Below are 26559 nucleotides of genomic sequence, written 5' to 3'. Positions count from 1 at the left end.
CCGATTTTTTTATTCGAAAACCTTAGAAGACTAAAATCGCTTATAACTTCGTTAAAACACGTTTTAATTGAAAAATAAGCTTATTTTGTGATCACCCATATTTTCCCCTAAAAATCGATTTTTTTGTTCGGAAACCTTAGAAAACTAAAATCGCTTATAACTTCGTTAAAAAACGTTTAAATTGAAAAATAAGCTTATTTTGTGATCACCCATATTTTCTCACAAAAATCGATTTTTTAGTTCAAAAACCTTAGAAAACTAAAATCGCTTATAACTTCGTTAAAACACGTTTAAATTGAAAAATAGGCTTAAACCTTAGAAAACTAAAATCGCTAATAACTTCGTTAAAACACGTTTAAATTGAAAAATAAGCTTATTTTGTGATCATCCATATTTTCCCCCAAAAATCGATTTTTTTGGTCGAAAACCTTAGAAAACTAAAATCGCTTATAACTTCGTTAAAACACGTTTAAATTGAAAAATAAGCTTATTTTGTGATCACCCATATTTTCCCCCAGAAATCGATTTTTTAGTTCGAAAACCTTAGAAAACTAAAATCGTTAATAACTTCGTTAAAACACATTTAAATTGAAAAATAAGCTTATTTTGTGATCACCCATATTTTCCCCCAAAAATCGATTTTTTTGTTCGAAAACCTTAGAAAACTAAAATCGCTTATAACTTTGTTTAAACACGTTTAAATAGAAAAATAAGCTTATTTTGTGATCACCCATATTTTCCCCCAAAAATCGATTTTTTTTGGTCGAAAACCTTAGAAAACTAAAATCGCTTATAACTTCGTTAAAACACATTTAAATTGAAAAATAAGCTTATTTTGTGATCACCCATATTTTCCCACAAAAATCGATTTTTTTGTTCGGAAACCTTAGAAAACTAAATTCGCTTATAACTTCTTTAAAACACGTTTAAATTGAAAAGTAAGCTTATTTTGTGATCACCCATATTTTTCCCTAAAAATAGATTTTTTGTTCGAAAACTTTAGAAAACTAAAATCGCTTATAACTTCGTTAAAACACGTTTAAATTGAAAAATAAGCTTATTTTGTGATCACCCATATTTTCCCCTAAAAATCGATTTTTTAGTTCGAAAACCTTAGAAAATTAAAATCGCTTATAACTTCCTTAAAACACGTTTAAATTGAAAAATAAGCTTATTTTGTGATCACCCATATTTTCCTCTAAAAATCGATTTTTTTTTGGTCGAAAACCTTAGAAAACTAAAATCGCTTATAACTTCGTTAAAACACGTTTAAATTGAAAAATAAGCTTATTTTGTGATCACCCATATTTTCCCACAAAAATCGATTTTTTTGTTCGGAAACCTTAGAAAACTTAATTCGCTAATAACTTCGTTAAAACACTTTTAAATTGAAAAATAACATTAGTTTTATGCGACCCAAAATGTCTCTACCAATTTATTTTGAGGATCGGCCCATAAATGACACTACCCCCCATATAAGGTCCCCTTCAGATAATGAGTTTAACGCTCGTTACTGGCTTATCATTTTTTTAAATTTTAAATTGATCATTTTTTTAAATTTTTTAGTAAAATTTTCAAAATTAATTAAAATATTTTAAAACTTAAAAAACTCAAACAAATTTTTTAATTTTGTAGAGAAAACAACAGAAGCTGTTAATAATTAAAATAATTTTTAAATTCTTTTAATACAATTTTTTTAAAACTTGAAACAAAATTTAAAGATTTCTGAAAATTTTATTTTTATTTTTTAATATTTAGCTTTCAAAGAAATTTTTTTATTTAAATTTATATTTTTCCTTTGAATTTCTATAACTGTTATCAGTTATAACATTGATACATATAAATATTTCCACTTAAAAACCCTAAAATATTTACCTGCTTAACTGTCGTAACAATTTGAAATTGTTTAAAAAGGAAATGTATAGGAGTTTTTAACAAGAAAATTTGTCATAATTTAAATTTATTTCCTAAGAAAAACCTACAAAACCCCAAAATTACAAAGAGAACTTACTACTACTTATCTTTAGGTAGAAGGGGCGGAAGAATTCAATGATTTATGTTTTAAGTTTTTAACCTTAATACTTAACGATGGTTTAAAAGCCTTTAAGTATGCTAAAAGTTTTGGAATTTTTTCCTACAACAATCACAATATTGTAAAGGAACTTTGCTAGTTGTTGTTAACTTTATAAATCTATTAACCTTTTGAAATCAGGGAAATATCTTTGTTATTAATAAAACGCCTTAAAATAGACATTGTTTTTTTCTACTAAGCTTAACCTTTTAAAGCAAGAATGTATGCTTTATTAGTAAATAACGAGCTTTATTAAAGCTTAAATTTGAATTTGTGCTGAATTGCTAACAAAATATGTTAATTTATCTCTCTTTAAGACTTTAATAAATTCAACATGAAATTTGTTTATACATAAGCCTATAAATTTTCATTTTTATCAGGTTTAATCAAATCTAAACATGTTTAAGCATGTTTAGTTATTTAAAAGGCCACGTTAATATAAAGCTTTTCTATATTTACTACTGTTTGTTGTTGTTGTTATTGCTGTTTGCGTAGTAAATTCTGCTAAAAATACTTTCTTGTCGGTTTTCATTTTTTGTTTGTTGTTTAACCAGCATCATTTATTATCTACGCTTAAGCCTAAAAGTATACTTTAATAGATACACAATTCGGAAATTGTTATGGTGCTGTTGATGCTGCTGCTGTTGTTGATTTCATTGTGTCATAGTGTCATGAATTTTAAAATAACATAAAAATGTCTGTATTTGTCTGCATACCAGCACCGTTATTATTATGATTATTTAAAGGACATGTTTGGAGTTTTTAATGGAAATTTTCCAGGAAATAAAATATTTTGTTTTTTTATGTGTATTTGTATTTCAAGTGCTAGGATTTTATGTAAATTTTTCAATTTTTAAATAGGAATTTAAATGGGTTTTATGCAGAATAAATAATAAAACAAATAAGAGAATTTTTAAGAAAATTTAAAATAATTCTCTAAAATTATTGTTAAAACTTAAAGAATTTAGAAAATTTTTTATTAAATTTTTTTTTTGTTCTAACAACTTCATAACCTAAAGGCTTTTTACTTATATTCCTTATAACTCTTTTATTTGACACCTAAAACTATGCTTTGAAGTTTGCTATTATTTAATGATTAAATTTCTGCAAAGTTTTTAGGTATTTTCTTCTTATTGTTTATTTTAATTAAATTAAATTTTCATTTAATATTAAATATTTCTATACATATTTACTATTATTAAAACTAAAATGAAAAGTAAAGCATACTTTTCGGCCAAAGCATTATTGTTTTCAACACAAAAGCAAACACAGAATTATTATTCTACATAAAAGCAACAGCAAGTTATTAAAAAAATTTCTAAAAATTAACAGCCAACACCTTAAGGTATGTAGTGGCATATTAAAAATATTAAGTTAAATCCTTAAACACCCACTACTTTTGACAGCTATTTATAGAACACTAAAGCCTACTTTTAGCCTACTTTTTTAATTTTATTGGAAATTTTATTTTGAAAAAAAATTTCACTATATTAAAGCTAAATTTTTTTTAGTTATGATTAATTTTATTTAAATATAAGCTCTAAAAACACAGTATACTTTTAGGCTATATTCTGAAACCTAACACACAAATTGTTTATTTACATATTTTTTATTTATGTTTCAGTATTATTTATGGAAATTACTTTGATATTATTGGGGGACAAAAAGTAATAAACAACATAGACTACTTAAAGGCTATTTTTATCATGAAATTGAAAAAAAAACATGAAGCATACTTTTAGTTAAATTTTTAGAAATTATAATAAATTTGTTTTAAGTGTTCTTAAATTTGAATAATATTTTTTTATAAAATATTATAGTTATATCCCTAGACTAGACTATAGACTAGACTATAGATTACTCTATAGACCAGACTATAGACCAGACTATAGACTAGACTATAGACTAGACTATGGACTAGACTATAGACTAGACTATGGACTAGACTATAGACTAGACTATAGACTAGACAATAGACTAGACTATAGACTAGACAATAGACTAGACTATAGACCAAACTATAGACCAAACTATAGACTAGACTATAGACCAAACTATAGACTAGACTATAGACTAGACTATAGACTAGACTATAGACTAGACTATAGACTAGACTATAGACTAGACTATAGACTAGACTATAGACTAGACTAGACTAGACTATAGACTAGACTATAGACTAGACTATAGACTAGACTATAGACTAGACTATAGACTAGACTATAGACTAGACTATAGACTAGACTATAGACTAGACTATAGACTAGACTATAGACTAGACTATAGACTAGACTAGACTATAGACTAGACTATAGACTAGACTATAGACTAGACTATAGACTAGACTATAGACTAGACTATAGACTAGACTATAGACTAGACTATAGACTAGACTATAGACTAGACTATAGACTAGACTATAGACTAGACTATAGACTAGACTATAGACTAGACTATAGACTAGACTATAGACTAGACTATAGACTAGACTATAGACTAGACTATAGACTAGACTATAGACTAGACTATAGACTAGACTATAGACTAGACTATAGACTAGACTATAGACTAGACTATAGACTAGACTATAGACTAGACTATAGACTAGACTATAGACTAGACTATAGACTAGACTATAGACTAGACTATAGACTAGACTATAGACTAGACTATAGACTAGACTATAGACTAGACTATAGACTAGACTATAGACTAGACTATAGACTAGACTATAGACTAGACTATAGACTAGACTATAGACTAGACTATAGACTAGACTATAGACTAGACTATAGACTAGACTATAGACTAGACTATAGACTAGACTATAGACTAGACTATAGACTAGACTATAGACTAGACTATAGACTAGACTATAGACTAGACTATAGACTAGACTATAGACTAGACTATAGACTAGACTATAGACTAGACTATAGACTAGACTATAGACTAGACTATAGACTAGACTATAGACTAGACTATAGACTAGACTATAGACTAGACTATAGACTAGACTATAGACTAGACTATAGACTAGACTATAGACTAGACTATAGACTAGACTATAGACTAGACTATAGACTAGACTATAGACTAGACTATAGACTAGACTATAGACTAGACTATAGACTAGACTATAGACTAGACTATAGACTAGACTATAGACTAGACTATAGACTAGACTATAGACTAGACTATAGACTAGACTATAGACTAGACTATAGACTAGACTATAGACTAGACTATAGACTAGACTATAGACTAGACTATAGACTAGACTATAGACTAGACTATAGACTAGACTATAGACTAGACTATAGACTAGACTATAGACTAGACTATAGACTAGACTATAGACTAGACTATAGGCTAGACTATAGACTAGACTATAGACGACTATAGACTAGACTATAGACTAGACTATGGACTAGACTATAGACTAGACTATAGACTACTAGACTATAGACTAGACTATAGACTAGACTATAGACTAGACTATAGACTATAGACTAGACTAGACTATAGACTAGACTATAGACTAGACTATAGACTAGACTATGGACTATACTATAGACTAGACTATAGACTAGACTATAGACTAGACTATAGACTAGACTATAGACTAGACTATAGACTAGACTATAGACTAGACTATAGACTAGACTATAGACTAGACTATAGACTAGACTATAGACTAGACTATAGACTAGACTATAGACTAGAATATAGACTAGACTATAGACTAGACTATAGACTAGACTATAGACTAGACTATAAACTAGACTATAGACTAGACTATAGACTAGACTATAGACTAGACTAGACTATAGACTAGACTAGACTAGACTAGACTAGACTAGACTAGACTAGACTAGACTAGACTAGACTATAGACTAGACTAGACTAGACTAGACTAGACTAGACTAGACTAGACTAGACTAGACTAGACTATAGACTATAGACTATAGACTATAGACTATAGACTAGACTATAGACTATAGACTAGACTATAGACTAGACTGGACTATAGACTATATAAAATTATAAAATTTAAGAAAAACTAAAACATAATTTTTGTTAAATGTTTACGCATTTGTTTAAAATATTTCAATACTTTTGTTTTTTTATTGATTTATAAAACTAAAAAGAAACTAAAGCCTACTTTTAGTAAAACACTTTAAATACTTTGTTAAATTGTTTTAAATGGTATTAAGTTCAATACTTTAGTTTATATATTTATGAAATATTATTGAAGAACATAGACTACTTTAGGACTGTAACATATTTATAGAAAAACTAAAGCGTACGTTCAGGCAACTGTTGTTATTTTAAAAGTAAACATTTTATATATATTTTTGATATTTTGTATTTATTTATGAAATATATTATTAAAATAATATGATTTACTTCAAGGCTTATGTATATTTATCAAATTCAAAGAAACTAAAGCATAGTTTTAGGGTATTGTTATTAAATTTATAAATTGTGTTTCAATGTAAACAATTTATTCAAGTGTTTTGTTTATTTTAAATTAATTAATAAAATGTTATTGCCTACTTTAAGGTCGTTTAATATTTATTTATAGAATATTATTAAAATAACATAGCCTACCTTAAGGTTTCAACAAATTAAAGAAAGTGAAGCATATTTTTAGGCATTTTGTAAAAAACTGTTTAAAATTATTTAAGAAACCAGCAATTTCTTTTAAATTTATGTTTATTGCTTTAATCTAAAGAACAGTTTTTTTCGCACCTTTTAAACAAAAATTGTATTTTTAAATTTGACCCAAAAAAATCTCTTTCAACATTTTACTTACCTTTATTTATATCCCTAAAAAAAGACAAATTCTTTCCATTTTATGCAGCACGTGTGTGTTTTATTTCCATGTCCGTCTGTCGGTCTCGTTTGAATTTAATTTATTTTTATTGAATACCATTTACGTTACCTTTATTGGTGGGGTTTTTATTTAGCCTTTTATCTAAAAAGAAAACTTCATTAAATGCTTTTTATTGTTAATTAATGTATATGGATGGGTTTGTGTTTTTCTTTACTTTCTTTTCATTTAGTTTGTTTGTTTATTTTTCATAGTTTTCGTAAAAAAAAAACTACTAAACGTTTTGTGGGTTTGTTTTTGGCTGGTTTAAGACTATACAGGGATTGAGAGATAATATAGGGACACAAATGTATTAAAAATTTAATATAGTTTAAGAAAACATCAAAAATTTTTTAATAAAGTAGTAGTTAAGCTATTTCGAAAAACTATTGCCTACTTTTAGGCTTTGAAATGTTAGGAAGAGTAAAAAATCATCATTTTAAAATTAAATATTTAGGAAATTTTAAATTACAGCAGTTTGTTAAAACAGTTTCAAGAAGCCTCTCTTTAGTTTGTTCATACTATGTTAATTACGCCACTTATAAAAACCATTGCCTACTTTTAGGCTTTAAAGCTCCCGAATGTGCTCAAGCTTAGTAGTTTTAAGTAAAAATTGAAAGGAACTTTAAAATAGAATATTAAAAAAAAAAACTTAAAGAAATCCTTTCGTATTTTGTTAATAATGTGTTAATAACGCTATTTATAAAAACTATTGCCTACTTTTAGGCTTTTAAACTCCAGTAATTTCAAGTAAAATATTGAAGGAACTTTAAAATAGAATAGTTCTTAAAAAACTTTTAAAGAAATCGTCCTGTATCTTGTTAATAATGTGTAAATAACGCTATTTATAAAAACCATTGCCAACTTTAGGGCTTCAAAAATTTTGAACGAGTAAAATAAAGAAACTTTCAAATAAATGTCTGATGTTAAAGGAAACCTCTTGTGTTTTGTTCATTCTCTTCAAATTGGGCTAATTATAAAAACTATTGCATAGTTTTAGGCTTTAAAATAATAGGAAGTGTAAAAACTTGGCATTTAAAGAAAAATATTTAAGAAAACAGTAGATAATTGTCGTATTTTAAAGAAGTTCCCAGTATTTTGTTAACAATAACTTTATTATACTATTTTTAAAAATCATTGCCTACTTTTAGGCTTCAAAATGTTAGGAATTGTAAAAGTTCAGCGTTTAAAGTGAACTATTTAAGATGACAGTTAATAATTGTTTTTTTTTAAGATTAATAAACTTCTTTCAAAAACTAGTCCCCTATATATGTTAATTCCGTCTTAATTAAGCTATTTACTAAAATCATTGCCTACTTTTAGGCTTTAAAATATTAGGAAGTGTTAAAACTAAGCATTTGAAATGGAATATTTAAGAAAACAGTAGATAATCGTTCATTTTTAAATAGTATTCGTTCATATTAATAAGTATTTTACTAAAACAGTTTTAGGTATGCTATTTTTAATACCCATTGCCTACTTTTGGGCTTTAAACTATTAGGAAGTATAAAAGTTTATTATTTCATATGAACTATTTAAGAATATAATTGATAATTATTCACTTTTAAAGAAGTCTCTCTGTATTTTGTTAAAACAGTTTTAGTTATGCTATTTTTAAGAACCATTGCCTGCTTTTGGGCTTGAAACTATGAGGAAGTATAAAAGTTTAGCATTTAAGAATACAGTTAAAAATTAAAACAAGTCCCCATGTAGTTTGTTAAAACAGACTTATATAAAGTATGTTTAAAAACCCTAGCCTACTTTTAGGCTTAAAATCTTAGAAAATGTTAAAACTTAGCATATGAAGTGGACTATTTAAGAATATAATTGATAATTATTCACTTTTAAAGAAGACTTTCTGTAATTTGTTAAAATAGTTTTAGTTATGCTTTTTTTAAAAATCATTGCCTACTTTTTGGCTTTAAAATGTTTAAATTGTTAAAAGTTAACAATTTTTTAATGAAATATTTAAAAAAATTAAAAATAATTTACAATTTTTGTCCAATTTTAAAACAGTTCGCCCTGTAATTATAGCCCCATTGTGTTGGTGTCATTAAACCAACCCCTAAATTAAGACTTTTTTTCTTTCCTTCTTTAAATAGACACAAAATACACATTAAACTTTAACACCTTCGCATTAAAAAAAGAAATTGCAAAAAAACTACTACTACTACTACAACTCACACAAAGTTCAGTGCATTTTTGTAGGGTGTGTATGTGATGCAAGTCGGGGAAAAAGCAATAAATAGAAGAATTTTGCCTTCTTCCCCACTAATCTCTTAAATCTCTTTTCTTTTTGTTTGCTCTCCACCCTCAACAAAATGTTATCTCTGGCTTGCTAAAGCTCTCTTTTGTTAATATATGTACTTTTAAGCGAACAAAAAAAAAAACAACTATAAATTACAGTTAAATCTAGTTATATGTATATATTAAAATGTTAAAATAGTGTGGGTTTTAAAATAAAACAGAGCTGGGTAATGCTACAACTACAGCTAAAGTTGAAAGTTTTCAGTAATATTAAAAATTTATTAAAATTGACATTAATCTTTAAGTTATTTAAAACTTTTTGACTACAATTCAAAAAAATGCCTTAAACTAGGCAGCACTTTTTTAAATAATTCTCCATCCCTGTTATATACAATAATTTTATAATAGTTTTTTTCTCACCCTTACTATAGATGTTTTTTTAACTACATTTAAATATGGTTTTGCTTAAATGTTATTTCTTTTTATGGCGTATGAGTTTCTTTGTAATTCCTTTTTAACAAACCAGAGTAACTCTTAGTTGTATTTGAAAGATTCAAATTATAAAACACAATTTTGCTTTTAGCTGTTTTTAACACTGTATATGTATGTTATACATGTGTGTTAGTTATAAAAAATAATTGAAAATAAAAACTTGCTTTTATACATATATTTAATATAATTTCCTTGATAATTACAAGCTTGCTTACAGTGGCAAAAGGACTGAAGGCATTGACAGGGTGTTACACCATAAAGTATGCTATAATAAAGAAATTATTAAGCAAGAGCTATAAGAACTTGTTAGTTTACAAATTTAAAATTTTATTTTTATATTTTTTGTGAAAACAGATTTTATATTTTACACTTCTTTTTTCGCTACCCTATTGTATTGCCATCAACTACTTTATGCACTTTGTATTTAAAGCTTTTGTGCAAAAAATAGTATCAAATTATATATTAATGAAGTTTATTATTACTTTGGCTGATTTTCAAGGATTTAAAAAGGGGTTTACAAAAGGAAGGGTGTAAACAGAATTTGTAAAGGATAAATTGTCCTTTGTGTCTTCTTGGGGAAAATGGTTTTCATATAGAAAAGTGTCTTCTTGGGAAAGACAGTTTTCCTATATAAAAATTTTTTCTTGAGGAAGACAGTTTTCATATAGAAAAGTGTCTTCTTGGGGAAGACAGTTTTCATATAGAAAAGTGTCTTCTTGGGGAAGACAGTTTTCATATAGAAAAGTGTCTTCTTAAGGGAAGACAGTTTTCGTATAGAAAAGCGTCTTCTTGGGGAAGACAGTTTTCATATAGAAAAGTGTCTTCTTGCGGAAGACAGTTTTCATATAGAAAAGTGTCTTCTTGGGGAAGACAGTTTTCATATAGAAAAGTGTCTTCTTGGGGAACACAGTGTCTTCTAGGGGAAGATAGTTTTCGTATAGAAAAGTGTCTTCTTGGGGAACACAGTGTCTTCTAGGGGATGATAGTTTTCGTATAGAAAAGTGTCTCTTGGGGAAGACAGTTTTCATATAGAAAAGTGTCTTTTTGGGGAAAACAGTTTTGGTATAGAAAAGTGTCTTTTTGAGGAAGACAGTTTTCATTAGAAAAGTGTCTTCTTCGGTAACACAGTTTTCATATAGAAAAGTGTCTTCTTGGGGAAGACATATTTTATATAGAAAAGTGTCTTCTTGGGGAAGACAGTTTTCGTATAGAAAAGTATCTTCTTGGGGAAGACAGTTTTCATATAGAATAGTTTCTTATGGGGGAAGACAGTTTTCGTTTATAAAAGTGTCTTCATGGGGAAGACAGTTTTTATATAGAAAAGTGTCTTCTTGGGGAACATAGTTTTCATATAGAAAAGTGTCTTCTTGGGGAACACAGTTTTCATATAGAAAAGTGTCTTCTTGGCGAACACAGTTTTCATATAGAAAAGTGTCTTCTTGGGGAACACAGTTTTCATATAGAAAAGTGCCTTCTTGGGGAACACAGTTTTCGTATAGAAAAGTGTCTGCTTGGGAAAGACAGTTTTCATATAGAAAAGTGTCTTCTTGAGGAATACAGTTTTCGTATAGAAAAGTGTCTTCTTGGGGAAGACAGTTTTCGTATAGAAAAGTGTCTTTCTTCTTGGGGAAGACAGTTTTCGTATAGAAAAGTGTCTTCTTGGGGAATACAGTTTTCAAATAGAAAAGTGTTTTCAAATAGACAGTTTTCGTATAGAAAAGTGTCTTCTTGGGGAAGACAGTTTTCATACAGAAAAGTGTCTTCTTGGAAAAGATAGTTTTCATATAGGAAAGTGTCTTCTTGGGAAAGACAGTTTTCATATAGAAAAGTGTCTTCTTGGGGAAGACAGTTTTCATATAGAAAAGTGTCTTCTTGGGGAAGACAGTTTTCATATAGAAAAGTGTCTTCTTGAGGAATACAGTTTTCGTATAGAAAAGTGTCTTTTTGGGGAAGACACTTTTCGTATAGAAAAGTGTCTTTCTTCTTGGGGAAGACAGTTTTCGTATAGAAAAGTGTCTTCTTGGGGAATACAGTTTTCAAATAGAAAAGTGTCTTCTTGGGGAAGACAGTTTTCATATAGAAAAGTGTCTTCTTGCGGAAGACAGTTTTCATATAGAAAAGTGTCTTCTTGGGGAAGACAGTTTTCATATAGAAAAGTGTCTTCTTGGGGAACACAGTGTCTTCTAGGGGAAGATAGTTTTCGTATAGAAAAGTGTCTTCTTGGGGAAGACAGTTTTCGTATAGAAAAGTGTCTTCTTGGGGAACACAGTGTCTTCTAGGGGATGATAGTTTTCGTATAGAAAAGTGTCTCTTGGGGAAGACAGTTTTCATATAGAAAAGTGTCTTTTTGGGGAAAACAGTTTTGGTATAGAAAAGTGTCTTTTTGAGGAAGACAGTTTTCATTAGAAAAGTGTCTTCTTCGGTAACACAGTTTTCATATAGAAAAGTGTCTTCTTGGGGAAGACATATTTTATATAGAAAAGTGTCTTCTTGGGGAAGACAGTTTTCGTATAGAAAAGTATCTTCTTGGGGAAGACAGTTTTCATATAGAATAGTTTCTTATGGGGGAAGACAGTTTTCGTTTATAAAAGTGTCTTCATGGGGAAGACAGTTTTTATATAGAAAAGTGTCTTCTTGGGGAACATAGTTTTCATATAGAAAAGTGTCTTCTTGGGGAACACAGTTTTCATATAGAAAAGTGTCTTCTTGGCGAACACAGTTTTCATATAGAAAAGTGTCTTCTTGGGGAACACAGTTTTCATATAGAAAAGTGCCTTCTTGGGGAACACAGTTTTCGTATAGAAAAGTGTCTGCTTGGGAAAGACAGTTTTCATATAGAAAAGTGTCTTCTTGAGGAATACAGTTTTCGTATAGAAAAGTGTCTTCTTGGGGAAGACAGTTTTCGTATAGAAAAGTGTCTTTCTTCTTGGGGAAGACAGTTTTCGTATAGAAAAGTGTCTTCTTGGGGAATACAGTTTTCAAATAGAAAAGTGTTTTCAAATAGACAGTTTTCGTATAGAAAAGTGTCTTCTTGGGGAAGACAGTTTTCATACAGAAAAGTGTCTTCTTGGAAAAGATAGTTTTCATATAGGAAAGTGTCTTCTTGGGAAAGACAGTTTTCATATAGAAAAGTGTCTTCTTGGGGAAGACAGTTTTCATATAGAAAAGTGTCTTCTTGGGGAAGACAGTTTTCATATAGAAAAGTGTCTTCTTGAGGAATACAGTTTTCGTATAGAAAAGTGTCTTTTTGGGGAAGACACTTTTCGTATAGAAAAGTGTCTTTCTTCTTGGGGAAGACAGTTTTCGTATAGAAAAGTGTCTTCTTGGGGAATACAGTTTTCAAATAGAAAAGTGTCTTCTTGGGGAAGACAGTTTTCATATAGAAAAGTGTCTTCTTAGGGAACACAGTGCTTCTTGGAGATGACAGTTTTCCTATAGAAAAGTATCGTCTTGGGAAAGACAATTTTCGTATAGAAAAGTGTATTCTTGGTGAAGACAGTTTTCATATAGAAAAGTTTAAATCAGTTTATTTTTTTACTGTTGTTGCCCCACCATGTTGCAATATGTTTCATTTCACTCTGCAGCAAACTTGTAATAAAAACCCATTTAATGTTGTCGTCATCATTATAATAAGGCAACATATGTTTTCCTTTCAATATTTTCATATTTTTGTATTTTCAATTTTGCTGTTTTTCGTTTTCAGTTTTTTTTTGTGGCGTTTTTATGAAAATTGTGTCAAACGGATATTATTGCATGTGCAGTTAATTTTATAGGAGTTTTTTTTCCCTTCTTTTTCAACATTGAAATTAAACAGCAGACATACACATGCATTAAAAACATATACATATGCATATATTATAAAGCATACTTTTAGGTAAACATATGTGTATGAATGTGTATGAGGATTAAATATTAATGTACAAATGTAGATATTTTATTTAAATGCAAATGACTACAAATCGAAAATGGACACATATAAATGTCCTTAAATATTATTATTGTCAATTTGGCCCCAATTTCTACTTGAATGTTAATGCATCGTACTACACTACACTTAATGCAGGAAAATAATAATTATTTATATTGTCAGCAAATAATCATTTAATTTAAGGTATTGTAAACAATTTGTCTTAATTTAAGCAACAAAAAAAAAAAAAAAATGAAAAATTAAATATGTAGTAGTAGCTAGTAAAATTGACGACAGCCCAGGAAAGTAGGCAGCGAACAAAAAAAACTTAGTAATAATAAATGACATAGATAAAGCTAGAGAGAGATACAATCTACAATACAACAGCAACAAAGGAATACAACAAAAAAAATTGTTGCAAAACAAAAATAAAAAGCCCTAAAGTATACTTTTAATTTGTAAGTCATTTTGTTTTTTTTTTATTGTATGAGAAAGTAAATATCAAGCAACCAAGCATAAACAACAACCAAGTTGTAGAAAACTTTCTCTTTTGTTAAAGAACGTTTTACAAACAATCAGGGGGATACACGTGGAATGTAAATAACCAAGTGCTATAGGTATAAAGACAGTGTTCCAAGGGAAAAAGATCTCCTCTAGAAGATATTCTTCTTTGGTACGAGAGTTTTCGTATAGAAACGGGTCTTCTTTGGGAAGACGGTTTTCGTATAGACAAGTGTATTCTTTGAAAAGACAGTTTTCATATAGAAGAGTGTCTTCTTGGGAAAGACAGTTTTCGTATAGAAAAGTGTCTTCTTGGGGAAGACAGTTTTCGTATAGAAAGATGTCTTCTTAGGGAAGACAGTTTTCGTATAGAAAAGAGTCTTCTTGGGGAAGACAGTTTTCATATAAAAAAGTGTCTTCTTGGGGAGAACAGTTTTCATATAGAAAAGTGTCTTCTTGGGGAGGATAGTTTTCATATAGAAAAGTGTCTTCTTAGGGAAGACAGTTTTCATATAGAAAAGTGCCTTCTTGGGGAAGACAGTTTTCATATAAAAAAGTGTCTTCTTGGGGAAGACAGCTTTCATATAAAAAGTGTCTTCTTGGGAAAGACAGTTTTCATATAGAAAAGTGTCTTCTTGCGGAGAACAGTTTTCGTATAGAAAAGTGTCTTCTTGCGGAAGAAAGTTTTTGTATACAAAGGTGTCTGTCTTCTTGCGGAAGACAGTTTTCATATAGAAAAGTGATTTCTTGGGGAAGTCAGGTTTCATATGGAAAAGTGTCTTCTTGGGGAAGACAGTTTTCATATAAAAAAGTGTCTTCTTGGGGAAGACAGTTTTCATAGAGAAAAGTGTCTTCTTAAGGAAACACAGTTTTCATATAGAAAAGTTTCTTCTTAAAGAAGACACTTTTCATATAGAAAAGTGTCTTCTTGGGGAAGACAGTCTTTCTTTTCATTTTTCATTTATTTAAAGCCTACTTAAAGGCTTATTTAAAACTTATTCATCTTCTTTAAATAGTTTTCTACTTTATTTTCTTTCCTCCACTATGGTCCTTCTGACTTAAATTTTGTTTCACGCTTTTCTTATTAACATTTTTACAACAGTTTTTTTTTTTCCATTTAGCTACTGGCTACAGTATTTAATAAATTAAATGTCCTAAGGCATGATTAATGTTTTAAGAAAGTTGACAATATTTTCCATAAAATTTACTGCTAAAATTATGCAATTTTGTTTTGGGGTGGGGTAGAGGTTACTGTATTGTAACGGCGTTTTACACATGAGTAAACGGTTTTTTATATTGGCAACTTTTTTAACACTAATAAAAAAAAGCTCTTGAGGAATATCTGCGCCATTAACATGTTATATTTGAAGGTCATGATGAAGCATTTAAGTTGAAAGGCAATAAAGGTTAAGATGTTACTGAATTTTTATGAAATTTTTAATATTTTTTAAAATTTCTTTTTATTTTTCTTGTATAGTTACGTGTTTTTGGAGATAAAGATAAAAAGCATTGCCTAGTTTAAGGTGGTTTTTGTTATTAACCTTATTAATATGCTTTTATGAGTACAAGTGTCTTTTGTTTTACAAAATTTATATTGTTATTATTTTTAATTTATTTAAACCTCAATTAATCACAAATAACAATAATGGCTTTCTAAATAATTTATAGAATATTTTCAAATTTCATTTATTTAAAGCCTACTTAAAGGCTTATTTAAAACCTATATATTGTATATGCAGACAGCCATCATTGCATACTTTGCGGTAATGGCAACCGCAAAAATTTCAAATAAATATTATTGCACAACAACTACAGCAACAACGAAAATGAAAGCTTTTCAAACTATAATTTTTTCATTTTTATTAGAAAGTGAAAATTTACCTACAGGTTGTCAAAAAGCATATAAATTAAAAACATAAAATGTAATGATATATGAAACATTTTTCTACTTTTTTTTTCAAAAGCATACTTTTGAGCTGGAAATTTTATTTTCATAAATGTGCGGAAAGCAGAAATACAACACACATACACAGAAAAAGTTTTGATGTGCAATTTATATAGAAAAAAACCAAATACACAACCATGTGTATGTAAATGTGAAATGAACTTTATGTGAAAAAAAAAAATTACAAAAATTCTAAAACTTTTTTCTTTAACAAAAAAAAAAGCGTTAGCAAGAAGCTGTTTAGCTCTATAACAAAATGATATACGTATGAGGTTGTTTTTTGTGAAATAATAGAAGCGTGAAAAAGGATAAATATAACACACACACACACATCTACACTTTTCCTAGAGTATTAAAACATTTCAAAATTTCTTGTTTTTTTTTTGCTATCTCTTTCAAAAGTCTACTTATCGGCAGCTACATATAAACATAATAACAATTTTTAGTATCTAAATACATTTACATATAGCAGTCTTTAAGGCTTGACAAGGAGCCATCGAAACATTGTTTTGGGAAAAAAATTTTAAAGCCTACTTTAAGTTGGTGTTTATTTACTGAATATAAACAAAAAAACATATTTGTTTGAGCAACGACATGTAAGCAAACATGTGGGTTTAAAACAAACTTTATGACTTTATTGTTAGAAATTTTATATTGTTAAAATAAATAAACTATTGTTTTGGTGGTAATAAAAAATTATGAAGCCTAAAATTATGCAAAATAATTTCTTAAGGTTTCTTATATAATATGAAATTTTAAAAGTTATAATCTTTTATTTAAATCTATACAAATAGTCATATCATAAAGTTTATCAAATATTATTTAATTTTCTACTTAATGTTCTACTATATTAAGGTTGCCATAATAAAGATTGAAACCTAGGGAGTGACATCATCTTTATTATACTACAAAATCACTAAATTTTTTGGCCAAGAAATAGTATTTCAACTAAATGACGAATGCGAATGAAGCTCATGTTTTTGCAGAATAAGTACTTAACAATTAACTTAACTTAAACACCTTAAAATATGCAATGTTTTTTTGTTTGCTCCTAAAAACACTTAAATGCTTTTCTATATGAAAACAGTTTTCCAATAGAGGACTTTTTTATACGAAAATTGTCTTCCCAAAGAAGACACGTTTCTATACGAAAACTGTCTTCCCAAAGAAGATACTTTTCTATACGAAAACTGTCTTCCCAAAGAAGACTCGTTTCTATACGAAAACTGTCTTCCCAAAGAAGACACTTTTCTATACGAAACTTTTCTATACAAAAACCGTTTCTATACAAAAATTGTTAAACAAAATTTTAATAATTTTCTAATTTTTCTCTTTTTGTTTAACTTTTTCCTACAAAATTTATGATTTCCACCAACTGCATGTTTTTTTTTTTTTTCTATTCATTCGTTTTGTTTAAGGTTTATTGACCCGATTTAAAAATACTATACACTATATATTATGGATAATTTTATTGTTTTAATTTTTGCTATTGTTGCAAAACAAAAAAAAAGTACAAAAAAAATAATCATAATGTCACGCTATTAAGTAGTTAAAAGTTCACATAGAAGTTGAAAAGTTGATTTTTTATTACGACTGACTCGCAACAGCTATGCAATATAAAATTAATTTAATGGTCTGCCTAAAAGAGGGCTTTGGTTTCTAATAATTTAAGAGTAAAGCAAAGAAATAATAAAAAATTATTTGGCAAAGAAACTACAGAGTAATTAATTTAAAACAAAATAAAACTGTGAGTGAGTCATATTTTGTAGTTCGTGGGGGTTATGAAAAATAAAAAAGTTTTGCCTACTTTTAGGTTACTTAATTTATTTTTGAAAAATATTCAAAGTAATCTTAAGCTAAAGTTTAGTCTTAACAAATTATAAACAAAAAACATAAATTTAAATTGAAACATAAAAAGTATAGCCTACTTTTGTAGTGTCAATTAAATGTGGAAATAAAACAAAATCTAATTAAAACTTTCTGTAATAAAGTTGTTGCCCAAAAGGTTAAATATAAAAGTAAAGCATACTTTAAGGTCATTTTAATTTCAAAAGAAATAAAACCCTCAAAGTAGACAAAAACACATAAAGTTGCCCAATAATTGCAGCAAAATCTAACGACTTACAAATAAAGTATACTTTAAGGCTTTACAAAATGTGTAAAAATTATTACTGAAAACATAAAAGCTAAACAATTAACTAAAACATTTCTTTTAAGTCTTTAACCTTTAAAAAACTCTTTATCTTTAAAAATAAAGTCTACCATCTAAACATAAATTTTATTTAAGACCATTAAATAGCTAATATCAGTTAAAATTTATAAAGCTTTTTCGGTTAAGGTGGAAAACTGTAAAATTTTTGAATTATTGTGCCAATAAATTAACAAAACAATATAAATCCATAAATCAACTAAAAAATTTTTTGGCGCAATTCGATAAATTTTATACGTTGGTAAGCTTAAAAGTATGCTTTACTTTTTTGTTTGTTTTCTTTTTTTATTGAAATTCCCCTAAAAATACATTAAGCTTAAATTTACCATAAATTAGGTGTGATAATTTGCTGTTGATATAAAAATGTATGGGCTGGATTGAGGAGATTAAAATAAATTAAATAGTCTTTTTAAATAAATTTGAAACATATGGAAGTATTTTTATAAAAAAAATCAATAACAAAAAATATAAAATATATTTTGATACTTGATATTTATAGAAAAAACTTTATAAAAGATTTCAAAGCCAATAATATAAATTATAAAAGAAAAAATTTTAAGGTTGCAATCGGCAATGGCGAATTTGAAAACCCCTTTTAAGAACTATAGACTTAAAAGAAAAACTTTTTTACGTTACAATCGGCAATGACGAATTTGGAAACACCTTTTAAGAACTATAGACTAGACTATAGACTAGACAATAGACTAGATTATAGACTAGACTATAGACTAGACTATAGACTAGACTATAGACTAGACTATAGACTAGACTATAGACTAGACTATAGACTAGACTATAGACTAGACTATAGACTAGACTATAGACTAGACAATAGACTAGACTATAGACTGGACTATAGACTAGACTATAGACTAGACTATAGACTAGACTATAGACTAGACTATAGACTAGACTATAGACTAGACTATAGACTAGACTATAGACTAGACTATAGACTAGACTATAGACTAGACTATAGACTAGACTATAGAATAGACTATAGACTAGACTATAGACTAGACTATAGACTAGATTATAGACTAGACTATAGACTAGACTATAGACTAGACTATAGACTAGACTATAGACTAGACTATAGACTAGACTATAGACTAGACTATAGACTAGACTATAGACTAGACTATAAACTAGACTATAGACTAGACTATAAACTAGACTATAGACTAGACTATAGACTAGACTATAGACTAGACTATAGACTAGACTATAGACTAGACTATAGACTAGACTATAGTCTAGACTATAGACTAGACTATAGACTAGACTATAGACTAGACTATAGACTAGACTATAGACCAGACTATAGACTAGACTATAGACTAGACTATAGACTAGACTATAGACTAGACTATAGACTAGACTATAGACTAGACTATAGACTAGACTATAGACTTGACTATAGACTTGACTATAGACTTGACTATAGACTAGACTATAGACTAGACTATAGACCAGACTATAGACTAGACTATAGACTAGACTATAGACTAGACTAACATTGTATTAATTTTAAACCCTTTTTAACCCTTCTATTAATTATATAAAGTATCCTTAGTGATCCCATATTACCCCTTGATAAATTTCGTTTATATGTTTTGGTAATATTACACTTATTTTCCCTAGATAATGTAAAATGTGTGTTGCCTTTTTTCCTACAATACTGGTCCCAGTCAAGTATTGCTCATAAATATCATATTCCTTAACCATTGATTTATAAATTGACATTCTTTTTAACATCCGTTTTCTACTCTTCTCCTAAATGTATACTTATATTTGTACGTGTGGATGTATACAGTTTGCAGAAAATAAAAAAAATATTATATATATTTTTATATTCATAATAAATATGCAAATAACAGCAAAATATTCTTTAAGAGATACATTTATAATACAAAAACGTTACAATTCCAATACAAAAGCCAGAGCCAGCAAAGCAATAACACAAACAAATAACAATAATACCAAAAGCATACTTTTTGGGTGGCTAATGAAAAATATGAGGAAGGAAACAAATTTTCTTGAATACTTTTGGTCAATTATAATGGAAATGATAAATGAAAAAATATCAAAAAAAAAAAAAAAAGAAGGAAAGAATACTAAAAACCATAACAATGATTAATAAATATAATTTAATTATTTTTATAAGAATAAGCATTTTAGATACAATAAGAAGAAAATTTAAAACTTTGCTAGAGAAGATAAGTGAAGCATACTTTTTGTTATATGAGGAAATTTATATAGAAATGGAAATTTATAATAGACATTAAGAGATTTGTGAAATTTAAATAAATTATTTTAAATTTCTTAAGTTTATTAAGAAAAGTATTTGTTATAAAAACAAAAGCAGTAGTGTATTTGAAGTTTTAGTTTATGAGAAACAATAGAATGCTTTTTGGAGTGTAAATGAAATTTTAAGCTGTTTTAGAGAATTAAAGATTATTTTAATAGTTGAGCTATTAAATATAAAGAAATAAATGCTAGATTTATGTTTATTAAAATTTTAATTAAAATTTGTTGAATAATAGTATACTTTTAGGAGAATTGTTTGATTACTTTAATTCAAAAATGCTCTAAAAACTAAATTATAAAAATAAACCTTAAGTTTTTTTACATTAAATAGATCTAAGTCAATTACTTTTCTTTTGAAGACTTGTTTGTTGCAAAAAAGTAAATAAAAATTTACTGCTAAATCAATAAAAAGTAAAGCATACTTTATGGTCAATTGAATTTTAGCAACATTAATAGAAAAAACATTTAAGTTATAATAAAAAAGGTATAATTTATAAAAAAAATCCTTTAGTAGAAAATATTTTCTAAGAAAATTGTCTTTAGAACCCCAAACACTAAAACCTAAAAGTTTTAAATAATTTAAAACAACAACCACAATTTTTAATAGATTATTAAAAAATCGAAAGATGTTTTATACGCCGAAACTACTAATTTAAAATTTACAAATAAAAAAAAAAAAACATAAAATACATTTATTTAAAAGTTTTCAAAAGTAAAACATTCAAAGTTTTTGCTCAATTAATTTATTTTCAGAAATATTTCATAACATTAATATGAAAAAAAAACTTTTACAACAAATTACACAATCTAAATAAATGTTAATTTATTACTTTTGCAAATGATTAAAAGCATACTTTTTGTTGAAAGGTTACTTTACTTTAAGTAAAGCATACTTTAGGGTCAATTAAATTGCTAAAAGAAATTACAAACATAAAGAGCGTAAAGAAAGGAATAGGAAAAGCTGCTAATGTTTATATAATAAAATCTAAACAAACAGCAGGTTAGAAAAGTAAAGCATAATTTTTCTGTTATAAAGGTTAAGTTAAGTAAAGCATACTTTAAGGTCAATTAAGTTGTTTGGCAATTAGCAAAGAGGTTTGTAATAAATAAGGCGTTATAATTTTTAATTTATAATCCAGATAACTAATTCTAAAAAAAGGTCTGCCTAAGAGTTTATTTAAGTTGTGACAACAAATTACAAACAACTCCTTGGAGAAACAAAAAGTAACATATAAAGCATAATTTTAGTAGCACAATTTCTATATATAAGAAATCCTTCTAAAGTAAACTCATTTTTCTTCTTTTTGTAGCAAAAACTTTAAGTCTAATCCATTTCCTCTAAATTCTTTAAATCTATTGATTTATGTATTAAATAAAATCAATATTTTCCCTGCCAAAAAGTATGCTTTAGTTTTATGGCTGTAAATTATTTACCTTTGACAAAAAACTATGCTAAAGTTGTGTTGCTAAACCTGTTTGCATTTAAATCTTTCTCTAATATTTAAAGTTTTTATTTAGTTTGCTGCATTTGCTTTTATTTCTCCTGTCAATCTTAACATTATTTGTGCAAATTTGCAAAACTTTATATTATAAATTCAAATGTATTAAACAAAAAAAAACAGCCAAAGCACAACTTTTGCAAATTGTTCACGTATAAATATTTTGTCACCACTAGAGCAATACCAAAATCTACAGTTGTTGTTTGTAAATATGAAAAACAAAATTTATAAAATTTATAAGTTTTACTTAGTTTTAGTTTATAAATTTTAACAAAAAAAAATATATATAAATAAATAAAAACAAGAACTTAGCTTTTAAGACCTTACAGAAAAACTATCATTTTTTTCAAAGAAATGCAAAAGAAAAATTATAAAAATTTAAATCAATTTTCTAAGAATTTATTTTAAAGCATTTTTTTATACTAACACACATATTTACGTTGCTGTTGTTTTGAATGCTCCCTAGAGTATGCAATTTTCTTGTAAACAATTTTACTTTGCTCTTTTAAACAGTGGGACATATTGAAAAAATCTCACTAAAGTTAAATCTATAATGTAGTCCATAGTTTAATCTATAGTTTAGTCTATAGTCTAGTCTATAGTCTACTCTATAGTCTAGTCCAGACTATAGACTATAATCTAGTCTATAATCTAGTCTTTAGTCAAATCTATAGTCGAGTCTATAGTATAGTCTTTAGTCTAGTCTCTAGTCTCGCCTATAGTCTAGTCTATAGTTTAGTCTATTGTCTAGTCTATAGTCTAGCCTATAATCTAGTCTATAATTTAGTCTTTAGTCGAATCTATAGTCGAGTCTATAGTATTGTCTTTAGTCTAGTCTCGCCTATAGTCTAGTCTTTAGTCTAGTCTCTAGTCTAGTCTATAGTCTAGTCTATAGTCTAGTCTAGTCTAGTCTAGTCTATAGTCTAGTCTATAGTCTAGTCTATAGTCTAGTCTATAGTCTAGTCTATAGTCTAGTCTATAGTCTAGTCTATAGTCTTGTCTATAGTCTAGTCTATAGTCTAGTCTATAGTCCAGTCTATAGTCTAGTCTATAGTCTAGTCTATAGTCTAGTCTATAGTCTAGTCTATAGTCTAGTCTATAGTCTAGTCTATAGTCTAGTCTATAGTCTAGTCTATAGTCTAGTCTATAGTCTAGTCTATAGTCTAGTCTATAGTCTAGTCTATAGTCTAGTCTATAGTCTAGTCTATAGTCTAGTCTATAGTCTAGTCTATAGTCTAGTCTATAGTCTAGTCTATAGTCTAGTCTATAGTCTAGTCTATAGTCTAGTCTATAGTCTAGTCTATAGTCTAGTCTATAGTCTAGTCTATAGTCTAGTCTATAGTCTAGTCTATAGTCTAGTCTATAGTCTAGTCTATAGTCTAGTCTATAGTCTAGTCTATAGTCTAGTCTATAGTCTAGTCTATAGTCTAGTCTTATAGTTCCTAGTCTATAGTCCTAGTCTATAGTCTAGTCTATAGTCTAGTCTATAGTCTAGTCTATAGTCTAGTCTATAGTCTAGTCTATAGTCTAGTCTATAGTCTAGTCTATAGTCTAGTCTATAGTCTATTCTATAGTCTAGTCTATAGTCTAGTCTATAGTCAAGTCTATAGTCTAGTCTATAGTCTAGTCTATAGTCTAGTCTATAGTCTAGTCTATAGTCTAGTCTATAGTCTAGTCTATAGTCTAGTCTATAGTCTAGTCTATAGTCTAGTCTATAGTCTAGTCTATAGTCTAGTCTATAGTCTAGTCTATAGTCTAGTCTATAAGTCTAGTCTAGAGTCTAGTCTATAGTCTAGTCTATAGTCTAGTCTATAGTCTAGTCTATAGTCTAGTCTATAGTCTAGTCTAGTAGTCTAGTCTATAGTCTAGTCTATAGTCTAGTCTATAGTCTAGTCTATAGTCTAGTCTATAGTCTAGTCTATAGTCTAGTCTATAGTCTAGTCTATAGTCTAGTCTATAGTCTAGTCTATAGTCTAGTCTATAGTCTGTCTATAGTCTAGTCTATAGTCTAGTCTATAGTCTAGTCTATAGTCTAGTCTATAGTCTAGTCTATAGTCTAGTCTATAGTCTAGTCTATAGTCTAGTCTATAGTCTAGTCTATAGTCTAGTCTATAGTCTAGTCTATAGTCTAGTCTATAGTCTAGTCTATAGTCTAGTCTATAGTCTAGTCTATAGTCTAGTCTATAGTCTAGTCTATAGTCTAGTCTATCGTCTAGTCTATAGTCTAGTCTATAGTCTAGTCTATAGTCTAGTCTATAGTCTAGTCTATAGTCTAGTCTATAGTCTAGTCTATAGTAGTCTATAGTCTAGTCTATAGTCTAGTCTATAGTCTAGTATAGTCTAGTCTATAGTCTAGTCTATAGTCTAGTCTATAGTCTAGTCTATAGTCTAGTCTATAGTCTAGTCTATAGTCTAGTCTATAGTCTAGTCTATAGTCTAGTCTATAGTCTAGTCTATAGTCTAGTCTATAGTCTAGTCCTATAGTCTAGTCTATAGTCTAGTCCTATAGTCTAGTCTTAGTCTAGTCTATAGTCTAGTCTATAGTCTAGTCTATAGTCTAGTCTATAGTCTAGTCTATAGTCCAGTCTATAGTCCAGTCTATAGGCTAGTCTATAGTCTAGTCTATAGTCTAGTTATAGTCTAGTTTATAGTCTAGTTTATAGTCTAGTTTATAGTCTAGTCTATAGTCTAGTCTATAGTCTAGTCTATAGTCTAGTCGATACTCTAGTCTATAGTCTAGTCTATAGCCTAGTCTATAGTCTAGTCTATAGTATATTTTCTAGTCTATAGTGTAGTCCTATAGTCTAGTCTATAGTCTAGTCTATAGTCTAGTCTATAGTCTAGTCTATAGTCTAGTCTAGAACCTAGTCTTTGCCTATTATCTAAATTAGAGGGACTTCTTGCCTACTGTTTAACTTTAGCTGTAGGTAACTTTCTTCTTTATTTTTAATAAAATGAAATATTTCTTAACTATTTTTTATTGTTGTTGTTTATAACATTTTCCACAGATTTTGTTTTCAATTTCTATTCTATTTTTTGTAATTTTTTTCTTCATCAACTTTTTTTATAGTTAAAAATTTTTTATAACATTTTATTTAGTTTGTAAAGCACGTTTTCTTTGTTAAATATTTCCAACATTGCCTAGAATTGAAAATCCCACAGGAGGTTATAAAAAAAGCGAAAAAAATGAATATTTGAAATCTAAATCTAAAACTGTATCTGTGTATGTTGAGTGTGTGAGTTTGTTTGTGTGTTAATTCATAGTTTGATTTACATTTACTGCAGTTGCCAAAGGCAGGAAACGTTTACGTGTGGCTGTATTAGTGTTGTATGAATTATGGTATTGTAGTAGGAGCATGATTACTCTCTAGAGAATGTATTCTCTAACACACATACACAAACAAACAAACTAACTAACAAACCAACGCAGAGGCAATCAAAGTCATAATAGTAGCTTTATTACGTGTACGATTTGCACAATGCTGTAGTCTTTAGAAATTGTTATCATTCATAAAATATACTAAATACAGACAAGAGAAAAAATTCCAAACAAAAATCTCATAATCATACAAATTTATAAAAACAGACTTTTATTATTTGAAAACTTAATAATGTTATAAGCAAACCTTGAAAATCTGTAAAAACTTAAAAAATATAGTAAATAAAATTTTTATTTAAAAAAAGACCTTTTTCTTTTTTTTCATGATAATTTGTTAAACTTTTTTAACTTTATTTTTTACATTTATTTTATTTCCAGCTTTCTACCAAACAGCTGCCTCAGTGAACAACAAAATGGCTTTAAGTTAATTTGCCACCAATTCAAATAAACCCCAAATTAACAAACCTACAAAACAAAAAAAAAGAACATATCATTTTAATAGTCCTTTTTAACACAGGCCTTCCTTCCCCAAATTAACCTACAATATTTTTCTTATTTTTTTGGAAAATCATAAACGAAAAATACCAGCTGCAACATGGTTAAGGGTATTTTAGTAAATCGTAAATCGGATGAGTCGTTTAAAGCACAACTTAAAATGGAACATGCTGACCTTGTGGCCGAAATGCAAACAGTGGAAAATTTACCCACACATGAACGCCTACAACTAGCAAGACTGTAAGTTTTTCATTCATTCACTCTCTCTCTCTTTAACACACTGTTATTTTAAAGTTATTTAAAATCCGAAACATATTTCCCCAACATTACATAAACCTAGAGTAGGTGGCTGTAAAGGGAACTAAAATTAAAATCTATTATTTTAAACTAAAAACTAGAACACAAAATAAAAACATGTAAAACTAGAAAAAATATACAAATAAATTGCAAACAATTTTTAAACCAATTGCAGTAGTCTTTACAATAGAAAAGCTTTATATTTACAAAAACGAAAATCACTTTAGTTAAACAACAACTGTTCTTTACAAATTGCCAAAAAGTTTTAAATTGTTGTAAATAAATAAACAAAGTTTTTTGCTCTGTTATTGAGAATGACCACAACAATATT

General features: G+C 27.9%; 1 long non-coding RNA gene across 1 annotated transcript in view; it reads left to right on the top strand.

The window, feature by feature from the left end:
• LOC119613637 overlaps positions 1 to 25912 on the top strand; it is a 48130-nt gene extending 22218 nt beyond the window's left edge. The window contains exon 3 of the long non-coding RNA XR_005232244.1: positions 25815 to 25912. This is a non-coding gene — a long non-coding RNA (uncharacterized LOC119613637). The remainder of the gene's footprint in view (positions 1 to 25814) is intronic.
• Positions 25913 to 26559: the final 647 nt, after the last annotated feature.

The sequence above is a fragment of the Lucilia sericata genome, unplaced genomic scaffold (genome assembly GCF_015586225.1).
Source record: "Lucilia sericata isolate MDLA Ls3-8-SP2 unplaced genomic scaffold, ASM1558622v1 Contig002221F_arrow, whole genome shotgun sequence".
In the NCBI taxonomy this organism is placed as follows: Eukaryota; Metazoa; Arthropoda; class Insecta; order Diptera; family Calliphoridae; genus Lucilia; species Lucilia sericata.
Note: the sequence above shows the minus strand (reverse complement) of the source record. Positions and strands in the feature narration are given on the sequence as shown.